Here is a 15,113-nt window from a genome sequence, read left to right as displayed (position 1 = left end):
TTTCTAATTATCCTGGGTTTGATAAAAGCAATCTTCATTGCAGTCAAAATCTAGAAAGCCTGTTGTGATTTTGATCTGTAACAAGTCTAGTCAATGGGAATAGTACAGAAATATCATATTTTATGCCATGAAGGCCCTGGGCAATAACCAGATGGTATTTGATTTATTATTCTTGCAGGAGGAAGGTTTTTGTAATTTTAATGTTAAATGGCAATGCAGTTAATTAAACTCTTAACAGCTTTGCCATTGGAATACACATCTGTATGTTTATAAAGACAGAATGTATTCCCCTATGAACAAACATCATGCTTTCTTAAATTGTGATTTATGACAAGTATCAGCATGTACATAGCAATGAGAATACTTTCAGAATACTGTTTCATTTTCAACAGAAACTTATGTGTGTTAAGAAATATTTTACTCGTTGTCAATGAAATTATGTATATATATATATATAAATACATTTAATGGTGAGATTTCCAAAACTTATGTTTATAACAGGGGTTTAACTAACTCATTTTTCAAAAGTAACACTAGATGGTACTCATCTAAGGAAGAATAATAGATCGCTTATTTAGGAAAGAAAAACAACAGTTAAAAAAGAAAGGGTGAAAGATGTAAGAAGAGTATGAGTCCAATGAAAAAAATGTTCTAGAGACACAGGTTTTTCTATACACTAAAAGGATAATGGCTGATTTTGCCTTTCTTGTGCAGCAAAAAATTCATCCTAACCACTGTAACATTCAGATCCCCATTATATATATGATCAGACTCAAAGATTGTACAAATAGATAATATCTACCAACAGTGCATGATTCTTACAGAAGTTATTCTCATAAACTGGATAAATGCAAAAGAAATAAAAATATAGTACATGACAACAGAAGCAATGCCTCCTATTTGATTATGTTGGCCTATGATATCAGAGGTGGATGTTGGTGGTATGGCAGGTGCTATGGCTGAACCTTCCCACCAGCATTCCACTACATTTTGTTGCTATATGAGAGATGGCAGCAGAGGGGCAGATTGCCATGGAAGTGCAGATAGAGCAAAGGTGTGTCATTGAATTCCTCTATGCGGAAAAAATGGCACCTATTGATATTCATCAACACTTGCTGAATGTTCATGGAGACCATACAGTGGACATGAGCACAGGGAGGCTATGGGTGGTGCATTTCAGCAGTGGTAACAGCAACAGTGGGTCACCTCTACTGGTGCAGATTTTTACAAGCATGGCAGGCAGGCTCTTGCTCATCGCTGGTGAAAATGCATAGCTAAAGGTGGTCACTATATTGAAAAACAGTGTTTTGTTTCCGAGAATTTGCTCTATTAAATGGTGTTATTGTGCTGATTGCATCTGTTGTAGTTTCTATTACTTTAGGGGCAATCAACATATACTCAAAATTTTCACTGGGATGAGAGCTTTCAAACATATTGTACGGCCAACTGGCAAAGAACTGCACGTTGTTAGCTAAATATAGTTTGGAAGCTGGAAACACAAAACAAGTCAGTCTTCCTCTATTTTTACTTTCAAAATACTCTGAACAAATGATGCCTGCTTGCTGCATGCATTTTTTTATGCATGGTGAAATACAACTATTGTGACTAGCAATCCAAATATCCATACGCAATCTTCAACAAGACTACGATGCTCAGGGAAAGCCACTCAGGATTTTTCCTAGGATAAAATTAAATATATTATCCATATGCTTCATTAGTAAGATAGTTTGGCCACTTAAGCTGAATTTTTATCACATGAAAGTAAAAATATCATCATTACAAGGAAAGTCTACCTGGAAAAAAAGAGTAATAGAAGGGGAGGAGAGCTGCCCAGTCCTGTTGAATCCCACTGCCTGTGCTGACTGAAGCTTGTAGCACCAGGGAGAGAGCCTTCACTTGTGTCCTCAAGGCCTTTTCCCTGTCAACAGCCTCAGAAAGCAGGTGTTTGTCTAAAGAATATGATAATCATTTAAACTCCCCTCCATTTATTTAGCTGGATGAAGTATAGATTTAAACATTTCTCAGCCTATTCCTGCTGAAAAGTCCTGACCATTTAATCTGATAGTTGTTCAGAAGCTTGTGCAGTATTCAGTGTTTATCTCTGCTTTTCTCATTATTCTCACACACCTCTATGAGTGAAGAAAACCCTACATAATACTGACCAGGAAATAACAAGGGAAGAGATATGAATGCATGGGAAAGGCAGACCAACATTGAGGATGAGGAGGAGAAAGACTAGTGCGTTAGAACTCAAAATGAACATAGATGAATGTGTTACATAGGTTCTATATTAATATGTTTTTGTCTTAGATATTGCTTATTGTATTCTTCTGTATTTTCATTTGAAGAATTTTTATAGAATGCCAGTGTATGCAGAATGAGAGTTTTATGCTGGCTCCAGTGGGAGCTTAGGAAGTTAGTTTATATCACATCAGGTACTATAATTGAACCTGAACCCCCTCCTCATTTTCATTGTATTTTGATTCGAGATATTTTTGTTATATGAAGATAATCAGAATATTAATTGTTAAAATAGTACATACATTCACTTTCTGTTGTCCACTTCTCTGCGATAAAACTAATCCAGAAAATTTAGAGATTGCATTGGTCAATAGTATCTAAAGATTGCTTTAGAATGGTTTCAAATCTACATTATTTTAAAATTTTTGTGATCTTAATTTACTGTTTTTTCAATAGAAGTATTAATTAAAATTTTGAAATATTAACTTTTCATTAACTACAGCATATTAATGTATGGTTAATTGCTCCCTGTTACTATGTTTTTCATAGGCATACTCACATTCCAGCATAATTATTTCCACTAAAAATTGTCAAGATTAATTAATAGTTTCAACATTTAGGCCTCATGAATCTGAAAGCAGTTAGAGTTATGTGTCATGTATCAATATTTCTTTGTATATATGCTACAATGTAGTTTTTACCTCAGAGCTGTTAATAAATTAACTGTACATATGGCTTATCAAAGGTGCAATTACTTAGCTTTAGGCCATGGCAGTATACGGCTACTTTTAGTTAACTATGAGAATGGGACTTACATAAAGTAATTATTCCCTTCACAGGATATTCCTTAAAGATGTTAGCACAAGTCTTCACTTTTCCTCTCCAATGACTATGTAAGTGTGATGGGGCATATTCCAAGTCAAACATTACAGAATCACAGAGTTGTAGGGTTTGGAAGGGACCTCTGGAGATCATCAAGTCCAATCCCCTTCTAAAGCAGGTTCGCTGTAGTAGGTTGCATAGGAAAACATCCAGATGGGTCATAGAATCATAGAATGGTTTGGGTTGGAAGGGACCTTTAAGATCACCTAGTTCCAACCCCCTGCTATAGGCAGGGACACCTCCCACCAGATCAGGTTGCTTGAAGCCCCATTCAGCCTGGCCTTGAATGCCTCCAGGGAGGGGGCATCCACAACCTCTCTGGGCAACCTGTGCCAGTGTCTCACCACCTTCACAGCAAAGAATTTCTTCCTAATATCAAGTCTAAATCTACCATTTCCCCTCATCCTTTGAATATCTTCAGAGAAGGAAAGACTCCACAACCTCTCTGGGCAGCCTGTTCCAGTGCTCTGTCACCCTCACAGTAAAAAAGTTCTTCGTCATGTTCAGATGGAACTTCCTGTGTTGCAGTTTGTGCTTGTTCACCCTTGTCCTGTCACTGCGCACCAATGAAAGGAGTCTGGCCCCATCCAGTTGTCTGCTGCTCTTTAGGTATTTATAAGCATTGATAAGATCTCCTCTCAGCCTTCTCTCATACAGGAGATACTCCAGGCCCCTAATCATCTTCTTTTGGCCTCCGCTGGACTCTTTCTAGGAGATCTCTATCTTCTTTGAACTGGGGAGCCCAGAACTGGACACGTTCTCGCTGAATGGCAGCACAGCCTTCTGGTGTGTCAGCTGCTTCCGGCAGCTTCATGTTGTCAGCAAAGTTGATGAGATTGGACTCTATCCCTTCATTCAGGTCATTGATGAAGATGTTGAAGGAGACTGGGGGGATAACGAAGATGATGATGATGAAGATGCTGTACCAACCGCTGGGGAACACTGCTAGCTACAAGCCTCCAACTAGACTGCATCACTGATCACAACCCTCTGAGCTCAGTTTTCAACCCACCTCACTATCCGCTCATCTATCCCACACATACTAAGCTTCATTATAAGGATGTTATGGGAAACAGCATCAAAAGCCTAACTGAAGTCAAGGTACACAGCATCTACTGCTCTCCTTCCATCTACCCAGCTGGTAATGACATCATAGAAGGCTACCAGGTTGGTCGAGAATTTTTTCCCCACTGTGAAAAATATTCTATTTTTTTCTTCTTTACAAGAAAAATGCAGAAAATCCTGGATTAGTGTGTCCATGGGGAAAATCTCAAATTTCCATGAGGTAAGGGTTGACCCAAAACATCACAAACCACACTAAATTCCTTTTAAAATAATATTATATAAAATTATATAGGTTCACACTCATTGATGCACAGTTTTTTGAGCTGTCTTATTGCTAAATGTACAACAGGCAGAACAGCATGAAGTCACTGTTCATGTTGGTCAAGATACACTTCATGAATTATACTGCAAAGATTCCATAGCCCCAAGGGTACTCAGTGACCACCATCCCTGTGTTCTGCCCTTTCTCATTCCCCTCCCCAAGCTCCCCTTAATACAGCTCATGGTCCAGAACCCAATTTCTGTCCTCTCTGGGGTTCTCCACCCAAATATTCTTAATGTGAGAAAACCATGCTGTACCTCAGACAGAAGTGTGCTTTAATAAATGTTGGGTTTTTTAATAGCCATCTGCAGTAAAATAAATAAATAGATAAATCAAAATGTTTTATTATACTATAACAGTTCAGAAATTAGCTGCTTTTCTGAAAATATTTTTCATATTTCCACAGAAACAGAAATATTAAACATATTCAAACCTGAAATTCTACTCTATCTGCAATAGTAATTACAACAAGCACTGATTTATCATGCTTTTGTTAATTAGTTCATTAATGGTTGTTGATTTTATTTATTAATAGAGTTGTATTAATGGTCTCAAGGCTTACAGAATAGCTGACCATTTATTTTGAATTTGTCTCTAATAGTCATAGAATTAATATTTTTATGGCAGTTCATTCTGCGCATATGGAAGTGGCAATTATTTTTAACCTCTAAACTCAGAAAAGGCACATCATCTGTCACTGAACTTTTGAGTTTGACATCAATTAAAGTTCTCCCATTAAAAAGAAGTTATTAGAGCAATACAAAGTCATACACAATCAATCTGTCAAAAATGATATTCCTGTGAAACCTTCAAAAAGAAAGCCTTTCTGTCCCTAAAAGACAGTTTGTTGGTGGCAGATTTTAACTTTAAAACTAAAGCCCGGAGATCCCAAAATCCCTACTTCACTCCCAATGACAGATATGAGTAAATTTTTTTTAATAATACTGCATTTAAGCAATAAAATGTGATAGACTATGCATTGTGCAGGAATACTGCTATGATTCTCATAATATTAACTGGTAGGCAAAATAATCGTTGTAGTAGTAGTGGCAAGTCTAAAAATGAGGCAATCTAGACTGTTTTTTTTCTCACTGTTTATATAGGTATATGCAAGTACATAAAATACTATACATCTATGCTACCTGCAAGTTGAAGGAAATAATACATGAGAATATCACAATCAATTACTTAACCCAAAGACTTCAGAATTTAACTTTCAGAGAGCATGGATTTCAATGAGTTCTCACTGAAGCAGCAAAAGGAAAGGACACCATAAGTCACAAGCTTATATTTGGCTCTTTGACCAGTCACTGTAAATAGCCTTTACTATAAATAGCTTTCACTGATATATATAAGAAATACAACAGTTTTGGGGGTAGGCTTTTTGTGGGTTTGTTCTTGTTGGTTTTTTTTTTGGTTTTTTTTTTTTTTAAAAAACTTTGCTGATTTCAATGTCTGCTCTTTCACAACAATTTTATTCTCTTCCTCCCAATTTTTGATATTCATAGCTGTACTCCTCACCTTCTTTCTTCTAGCATTAAGTTTATCACTATTACTAGATGTACATCTCCTGCTCCTGCTGAGATCACACTTTTCAGATTTAAAAAGCTCCTCATTACACTGGGAGAAGAATGTAGTTCAGTCTGTTTTGGAGTGAATTCTCTTCAAGACATACGTATGAAGTTTCAGTCACAATGAAACAAAACAGTAAAGTCCACATTAATAGTTTGTATGGAACCATAGCACTGGTGGAGAAATCAAATTAATCTTTTCAAGCAGTCTGGCCAGCCTCTGGGTAAGGCAAATATTCACAGTTTTATATGAAACTAAAATCACAGGTTCTGAATTTGCTTTTCAAAGGGCAAGGACGTAGGCAAAAGGGAATATTTTAGAACATTTTCAGAAGACATACTGTGAGAATAAAAAATTCTGCAAGATCAAGAAAAGCATATGCAGTAGCAATAGTCACTGTCTTTCTGACAGAAGAAAAATAGGAAAAGAGATGAAAAAACCTTAAACATAAAATACTGAAAAATGTTTCCAAAAAATCATGTTCCATATACACGTTTATGTACAAAGATCTTGGAATAATTAGCAGGATTATTATTAGCTCAATTCTTTACATCTGAGCTATCTGCACTCTCCTGAAGGACCACAGCAAATGGCAAATCAAAGGCAGGATTTCATCTGACCACCTGAATGACAGAAAGCCCAGCTGAGCAGGGCAAGGGAGAGAGATTTAGAAAATAATCTGCCCATTTCAGAAAATTTACATAACCAAATTAACTAAGATTAACATTTTGCATTATTAGATTTTTCACCACGTATAACATACAGCTTTATCAACAGTATACAACACATATATCCTAACTGGGAACCATATCTAACAAAAGCAAACCCTTAACTTTTCCATGTGCTACGTAACCTGAAATGGTAACACGAAATTCAGTGCAGCTTCTTGTTCCAAGACGTAGCAATGGAAAATATCAAAGACTCTTTAAGTTCTACTTCTGGTCAGAAATAGTCCTCTAATTTTAGCTAGCAAAATAAGCTGGCAACACAAGGCTAGGCATGATCATCAGTGGAGTAACTAGAAAGAGACAATAGACACTCTCTTCTCACATGGACCTACTCACAGCATTTAAGGTCCCAGCAAGCCATTCATTTAGTGATATGCAATTAAATATGAGATAGACGATGAGCTGTACCACTGTGGCAGCAGAGACATCAAGACGTGGCCCACATCCTCATTAACACTACTGCCATTGAAGAGTTATCCACGAATATAATGCACTGACCTTTTAACTACAGAAAAATCTTCCTGATTTAACAGTCTCCAAGTTTGGGATTTTCTTTACTATTATTTTTAACCACAATCACAACTAGCCTAGCAGCATAATGATATATATGGCCTTCGTTTTGTGGATTGTATCATTTAGAAAAGCACAGTTACATCAACACAAAAGCAAAAACTACATCATATGGCTCCAAATTAATTCCTGCCTTGACGGTGTAGAAGTTTAATCAAATATAGAGCCTTCCTGTTTTCATTTCACATGTACCTAAAGCTGGATAACACATTTTAATCATAAGAACCATGAAATTCTGAGCATTCAGATAGAGTACTGTTCAAAACACTTCTAGAGTATTTGGTAGAAATCAAATTCAGTGAAATGAAAAAGGAGGTGATTTACTTGCCGTATAAAAACTTGCTGGAAAGGTGAATGTTTTCATCTGATCTCAGACCATATTGTAGGAGTAAAATATATACCCTCATGATCAAACATATTAGAACAAGGAGTTTTATTTAAACTCAACCTAACAATGAAAAAATGTCCCCCACAGATTTTTCTAACATTTCATTCAAGTTTTTACATGATTTTTCTTTAAAGAGATACTGAAGAAGTACTACAGTATTCTTTGGAACATATGTGCTGATTTCTAAATCAACTTTTTAGCAGAAATCATAATTTGAAAATAAAATCCTGGGTTTTGAAGTTTTTTTGTTTGTTTGTTTTTGTTTTTTACAGAAAGGCTCCTGAAGTATGATACTATTCATTTAAAAAGATTGATTTGGGGAAGAGCTTTAGGAAACTTCCACACCCAAGTAAGTACAGCAGGATTTTTCTTCTCTTCAGCTTTCCTTGCAGATTAACAAAAAATATAAGTGTAAAAACATGACAAGTCTAAGCAAAAAAAATCAGTCTATATCATTCTTACTGCAATATTTACTTATGTAACACCAATCATAGCTCTGTAAGTTGAAGGAGTAATTACTTAAAAATGTCACATGCAAAAAATCATCCATAAAACCAACAGCATAAAAGCTGGAGTGTAAAGAAAAAAATAAAAAGATACTGAGTCTTCCACAAATGTTGATCTAATGCAACAGAGAACTTTTCCTTTACACACCATTCTAGAGGTGGTCATTTTTTATTTTGGACTGCCAGAATAGAAAGGTAAAAAATGTGGTTTCTGATATGTAAGCTGAAATACAAAACCAGATAGGAAGCTAACTGTAGATTAGCTACAGGAATCACTCTATCCTGACGCACATCTGATTTCACTCCAAGTTTCAACATTCGTCTGTATGTCAATACTCATTAAATTTCACAATTCAACATAAAGGCAGTAGAGACCAAGGCTAAGACACGTCCGGGGAGAATAAGAAACTAGGAGTAAAAGTGAGACATTTCACTTGGTGTTAATACCAGCACAAGAAGTCTTGCTTCAGAACATGAGCAATCTCTAAACAGGCTATGTTCTAGCCTTGTGCCAGCTCCAGCCTGAAATGAGACCCGGGCACACAAAGGCATCTCATCCTTTCTTCTCCCTCCCTACCTCTTCTCCCCCTACTTTCTCCCCTTTGGTTTCTACGGGAAGGAAACACAAAAAAATTCTAAATTGTAGATGCAGGATGCTCAAACTCATTTCTCAAACTGGAAGACTTCTCAGCAAGGACAAAGTTAAGAACAGTGTTACCTCATATCTAACTGGAGTTAAAGGAGCATAAAAGTGGAAGGAGCAGATATTACTTCTGTGAGTCTATCCCATGGCGGTAAAATAATATGAATGTGCCTGAAGAATGAGTGCCCAGTAAGAAATTAAATCATTGCAATTGCTTTCTTAAAATCTTTTTAAAAAATGCTAGAGAATGATATGATCACATTTCATACCCCATAAAAGATACAACATTATTAAAAATAATAATAGCAATAATACCTGAATGACATAGCATTTACACAGTTTAAAATAAGGTCGAGTATTTAAATTTCATCTTTTTTCTGGAAGCTAGTTTGCAAATCCAAAGACTTCACAGCAAAAAGAGAAGCAAAACCAGTATTTGTATGTTCACAGGCCAAAGAATTCAAAGATATCGACTCTAATTAGAAAGTATAAGAGTATGCTTAGTTACATTCAAAAATTCATGCCACAGAGAAATCCTATTTCAAGTTGGAAAAGAAAATATTCTCCTTTGTAAGGGTTCAAAATACTGTTTTCCATTTTTTTTTCCTAAAAATAAACATGCCTAAGCACAAATCAGAAGAAATGTTCAAAAAAAACCCCACAAAAATATTAATAACTCAGGAATTATTCTTAAAATTATTTGTACCACACTATTGCAAGAATACTTTCTCACCCCGGGTATGCAGCTATTTAAAATAAGCAACATTCGCTTTAAGAATTGCCTTGCATGTCAATGTGGCGTTCGATTGTTTGAGAGTACTTGTTTGGCCAACACTAACAATTCCTAGCACAATAGTGAATAGAATGTTAAAATCTAAATAACATTTGTTCAACTCAATTCCCTAGATCTAGTAATAAACAATTTTCATGTGCAATAGGATTCTAAGTTTATGTTATTTCAGAGAAAGCTTCTAATGTTTTCCATATGCATGCAAAGAAAGCAAGATAAAGATGATAAAATCTGATGTAACAAACCTTAAATACATGGATTTCAAAAATCAAAATTTGTAAAATATTAGAAGTTGCGCAAATTGAAATTGTATATTAACATGCGTTTGTTGAGAGGGCCTGGCTCAAGTGTGGCATTTGTACTGAAGAGAAGTTTGTTGTAATGTCAAATATCAGCATTTATCCCATTACCCATTTAACCCATTGATCCTCCTTACTGAAATGAGACTGAGCTAACCTGTGTGTCTTTATCATTTATCTTTCCTCAGCAGTTCATTGAATCTTGGTTAGATAATTCGAGCATCCTGAAATCCCATTTCCTGGAGATGCACAGCTGGTCAGAAGGCCCACAGGTGAATTGTGTACAGGTTTTTGAATATCATATTGCTTGACTGAAGTCTCCACCATCAAAATCCACACTTAAGATAACAGGGCTGTTTTTATTCTGATCAGAATCAACCTTGAAACAGCAACAGTGTTTGGCACCGAGTGGTGTTTAATAACAACAAAATAGGGGAAAATGACACTAAATGAATTGGAATGCAGAAAACGAATGCTATCTAATACGTAATTGAGTAAAGACACTTGTATCTGTAAAGACTTTACAGAGCCCAATGGTTTCTTTAAAAACGGTGTTTTTAATAAGTTGTGTAAATAGGTTACACAGGGGGTAGCAAAGAACATCAGATTTGTCCTCCCATGTGCATGAATGATAGTTCTCATGAAAAGCACTGTTTTACAGTCTTTATGGGTGAATGCTCTCAAGCAGGGATAAATGAGATATCCTACTGTAAATATTTTTGCTGCGAATATCTCCCAACACAAATCCTATGATGAAAACAAATTTGTTAGGAAGATATTATCAGAAACCAATATCTTCTGACACTTTCAAATTATTGCTACTCCCAGTGAAGACAGAGAATAATTCAGCTCCTCAGATACCATATAAAGAGAGAGCAACAACAGAAAAATGAAAAACCTGAAAATATGCACAATGTTTTCAGGATCATGCCCAGCTAACCTTAGCATTATAATCTAAAATAGGCCCCCCAGGCTCATACCCTCTTCCTCGGGGCAGACTGATTTCATGGATCAAATAATCTCGGCCATACACTCATCGCATTACATAGTTATCCAATCCATTTTTCCTTTGCCTATATATTCCACACCATGATATATTCACAGTCAGACAAAATTCGCTTTAAATAAAATTAAAGTATTTCACATAACCCTCACTTTCTTTTCCTGTCATATGGCTTGAGCATTTATCTATTTTGTTTTTTTAAATCTCATTATGTATCACAGACACACAGTGGTGATCAGTATTGTATTGCAGTAAGATGAGGGAACATGCCTTATATTGTGTTTGAAATACTATGTAAATGTACAAGGTTATAAATACATTTTTTTAAAGAGAATATTAAAAATCAAGGTGGTAATTTTATCAGCAGGTAGAAAGAGATAATCAGTGGTCCCACAGCAATGAATACTTCTTATGTAATGAAGCTGGAATCAAATTTTTTGTTAGTAACAGAAATAACTCCATGGGTCATTTTCAAATTCCGCTGGGTAGATTGGCCTAGTGTGATGCTATATCACAAACTCAGAGATCTATCAGTAAAAACTAAAAACTAACATGAAATGTAGCATCTTGATTAGAAGACACATCTTCACTGTTCTTTCTCTTCTGTATGTCTGAAGAAAATGAAAATTTCTCTTTACTGTACTCTTAATAAATGCAAAATCCTGATGTTAACCTCTGGAAATTGTCCAGGCAGGAAGACTATGCCGTCCTTATCTGACTATTTGTTAAGGCAAATAGTACCATTCTACATTCTGTGTTTTCCTTTATGGTAAATTGTCTATTTTTATGATTGTGTGTTTCTTTGATAACCAGACTAAAAATCACTATGCATACTATTCTTCTTTGCCTTCTGTTTACTGTTTGTGCTGTCATTGAGCAATTACTTAATAACAAATTTGATGTTTTCTACAGGATCAAGACTGCCATACAAAATTGTTTCTCTCTAGAGGCATAACACTCATTTGTTTGCTCTGACATCTACCCTTGACCAAGCAGATGTCCCACCACTCTCTATCTCCTTTTCCAAACCTCACTATTATTTTTATTTTTACACTTAATATTTTTCTTAGCGTCTATCTTCTAATTCACTTAATAGATCATATATCACATCATTTCCCTTTTATCTCTGTCCACTGACGATATATTGACTAGAAACTCAATGTGGAGAAAAAAAGAACTGAAGGAGTCAGAGTAGAGGGAGAAGAGATATACCCACACTCCATGAAGGGAAGTAACATGCAAACTGAATTAATCTTCAGTTTAACAGTGAATAGTATATTAAGAAAGAATTTGAAATGGCATAGGTAAACAACAACAACACAACAACAACAAAAAAAGCAAATAGCTCCGCACTTCATATTTCATCTTATCTTTGCAATGTGGAAAAACAAAATAAGGGGACTGTGTCTGAAGAACTGTGTTCAGACCCATCTTACAAATTACAAAAATGATAATGAAAATTTCAAGAATAAATAAAATTTTTCAAGAGGAAAGATTAAAGAACATGAATATAGTTTTATGAAGCACTTTCCAAAGAGGAAGAGGAGAGTAATTTAGTTGAATTGACAGAAGTACAACAGAGGGCCCTGAACATGGGGTGTGAAATCTGGGGGAAAAAAAAGGGAAGAAATGCAGAAAATAATCACTCTGTGCTTTGAGGATGCCTTCATGAATAAAAGGAAGATCAAAATCCTCAAGGGATAAATGTAACACATCTTAATGCCAGGACAAGCTTCCGAATAGACTGAACTGGGGCTCACTTGACAAATACTTTCCTAAGGCAAAATATGAAAAAACACATGAACTACCTGCTCAGTGACTGAGAAGCCAGCAAAAGTGGGCTTTTACTTTTAGCTAATTCCACTACTACTTTCTGTGACCACTCCGGATTCAGTTCTCACATCCTTCCTCACAATCGTAGAGTCATAGAATCACCAAAATTGGAAAAGGCCTCTAAGATCATGTAGTCCAACCACCCACCTATCACCAATATTTTCCACTAAACCATGCCCCTCAGTACAACACCAAAACATTTCCTGAACGCCTCCAGGGATGGTGATTCCACCACCTCCCTGGGCAGCCCATTCCAGTGCCTGACCACTTTCTCAGAGAAGAGATTCCAACCTGAATCCCCCCTGGAGCAACTTGAGGCCATTCCTTCTAGTCCTATTGCTAGTTACAGGAGAAGAGGCCAACCTCCACCTCACTACAACCTACCTTCAGGTTGATGTAGAGAGCAATAAGGTCACCTCTGAGCCTCCTCCAGACTAAACAATCCCAGTTCCCTCAGTCACTCCCCATAAGACTTGTGCTCCATACCCCTCACCTGCTTAGTTGTCCTTCTCTGTACAAGCTCCAGGTCCTCAATGTCTTTCCTGTAGTGAGGGGCCCAAAACTGAACACAGTACTTCAGGTAAGGCCTCACCAGTGCTGAGTACAGGAGGACAATCACCTCCCTGCTCCTGCTGGCAACACTGTACAAACCAGGATGCCATTGGCCTTCTTGGCCACCTACACACACTGCTGGCTCAAGTTCAGCCAAGCACTGACCAATAACCCCAGGTCTGTTTCCTCTACACAGTCTTCCAGCCGCTCTGCCCCAAGCCTGTAGTGCTGTCTGGGGTTGTTGTGGCCAAAGTGCAGGATCCAGCACTTGATCTTGTTTAACTTCATTCCATTGGCCTCAGCCCAGCTATCCAGCCTGTCCAGATCTCTCTATAGGGAATGACTACAGCCTTTCTCAGTAATTATTTCCACTGAAGGTACTCATAGAGAAGGTAATTTCACAACATCTGTGAATCATCTTCAGTCTCCCCAAAGAGGAAATTCCAGTGAATACTGCTGAAAGGACTGGTTAGACTTTAAATATCCTTGTTTATGCTTAGATACTCAATCAGTGTCATAGAAGCCTTAAGAACATTTCACTACAAAATCAACACAAAAGGCATATTGTTAATATTAAAAACAAGTTCAATCCTAAAGTGACAGGTTGAACATCTGTGAAATATGAGCAGAGCAGCCCCAAGCAAGACCATTATTGCTGTTATCACCATCTTTTGTTGTTTATAATTCCAAGACTATTATTTATCAGTTTGTACTATGTAAGATTGTAATGCAATCTCAAAGATCCTAAAAACTGAGCCTTTGATTTGATGAGTATTCTTTCTAAAATATATTATCAGAAGACTATGGGCCGAGAGCTAAACTGTACTGTAAGCACAGTGTTATCGTTGGCTCTTTTCCAGACACTCCCATATGATTAATCATGTTAGTCAAAAAGTTTTGAAGGCTTTGAGATAAACAATAGAAAGGAAAACTAACAGAGAAGGTAAGCTAAAATAAAGAAAACTGTAAAGAAAAACAGAGAACTGGTGAACTGACGAGTAAGTTTTGACCTAAATATGCAGAAAATAAGAAGGGAAGTCTGCTCTAGCTAAATCAATCACACTTTAACTTCATGTTTAAGCGCTCTGTTTACCAGTTTTCTTTAAAACATCTCAAGCACAGCCTCAAAAACTGGAGATGCTTGGAAAAATATTACATCATCGAAAACATTGTCATTTGACCTTTAAAAACTTTTGATCCTCTTAAATAACTAATAATTTAGTATCCTTAATTATTTCAAAAAAGCAGTTATTAATTAATAATTAGATCATTATTAACAACTTATTCTATTGCATCGGTTTACTTATGGAATTGTGTAGCAAGGTACTACTCAGTCTGAACTAGGATACCTCACCTTCTTCTGATGATGGAATGTCCATGGAAAAGGTGCCAATAAGAAACTAAGTTTAAACTGTGTTTTACCAAAAAGCACCAATTTTACTACCACTAGAGTGCTGAAAAAAGATTGAGGGTGATCAAACAGGGATTTCTGAGGTTTAGTTTCTCCTGGGGTTTCCACCACTGTAATCACAATATCTTTATACATTCTCTCCACACTACATAAAAACTATGTGATCAGACCCCTGCTCACATTTCAGTCACCAAAAACATATTAGAAAAGCAGGTCCATTTTACATACTTTTTCCACTGATTTTCTCATTGGAGGCTCAATTGTTTGCCTAAAGAAAAAAATCACAGTTTTAAAGAGAAAAGTTTAAA

General features: G+C 36.3%; 1 protein-coding gene and 1 long non-coding RNA gene across 2 annotated transcripts in view; one reads left to right on the top strand and one right to left on the bottom strand.

The window, feature by feature from the left end:
- OCA2 (OCA2 melanosomal transmembrane protein) overlaps positions 1-15,113 on the bottom strand; it is a 174,535-nt gene that overhangs the window by 21,911 nt on the left and 137,511 nt on the right. The window lies entirely within an intron of this gene.
- On the top strand, positions 3,806-12,142 carry LOC110406153. The gene is made up of 3 exons (XR_002443300.1): positions 3,806-4,290; positions 8,041-8,117; positions 10,195-12,142. It is a non-coding gene; the product is annotated as an uncharacterized LOC110406153 (long non-coding RNA).

The sequence above is a fragment of the Numida meleagris genome, chromosome 1 (assembly GCF_002078875.1).
Source record: "Numida meleagris isolate 19003 breed g44 Domestic line chromosome 1, NumMel1.0, whole genome shotgun sequence".
NCBI classification, from domain to species: Eukaryota; Metazoa; Chordata; class Aves; order Galliformes; family Numididae; genus Numida; species Numida meleagris.
This window is presented reverse-complemented; position numbering and strand designations above follow the sequence as displayed.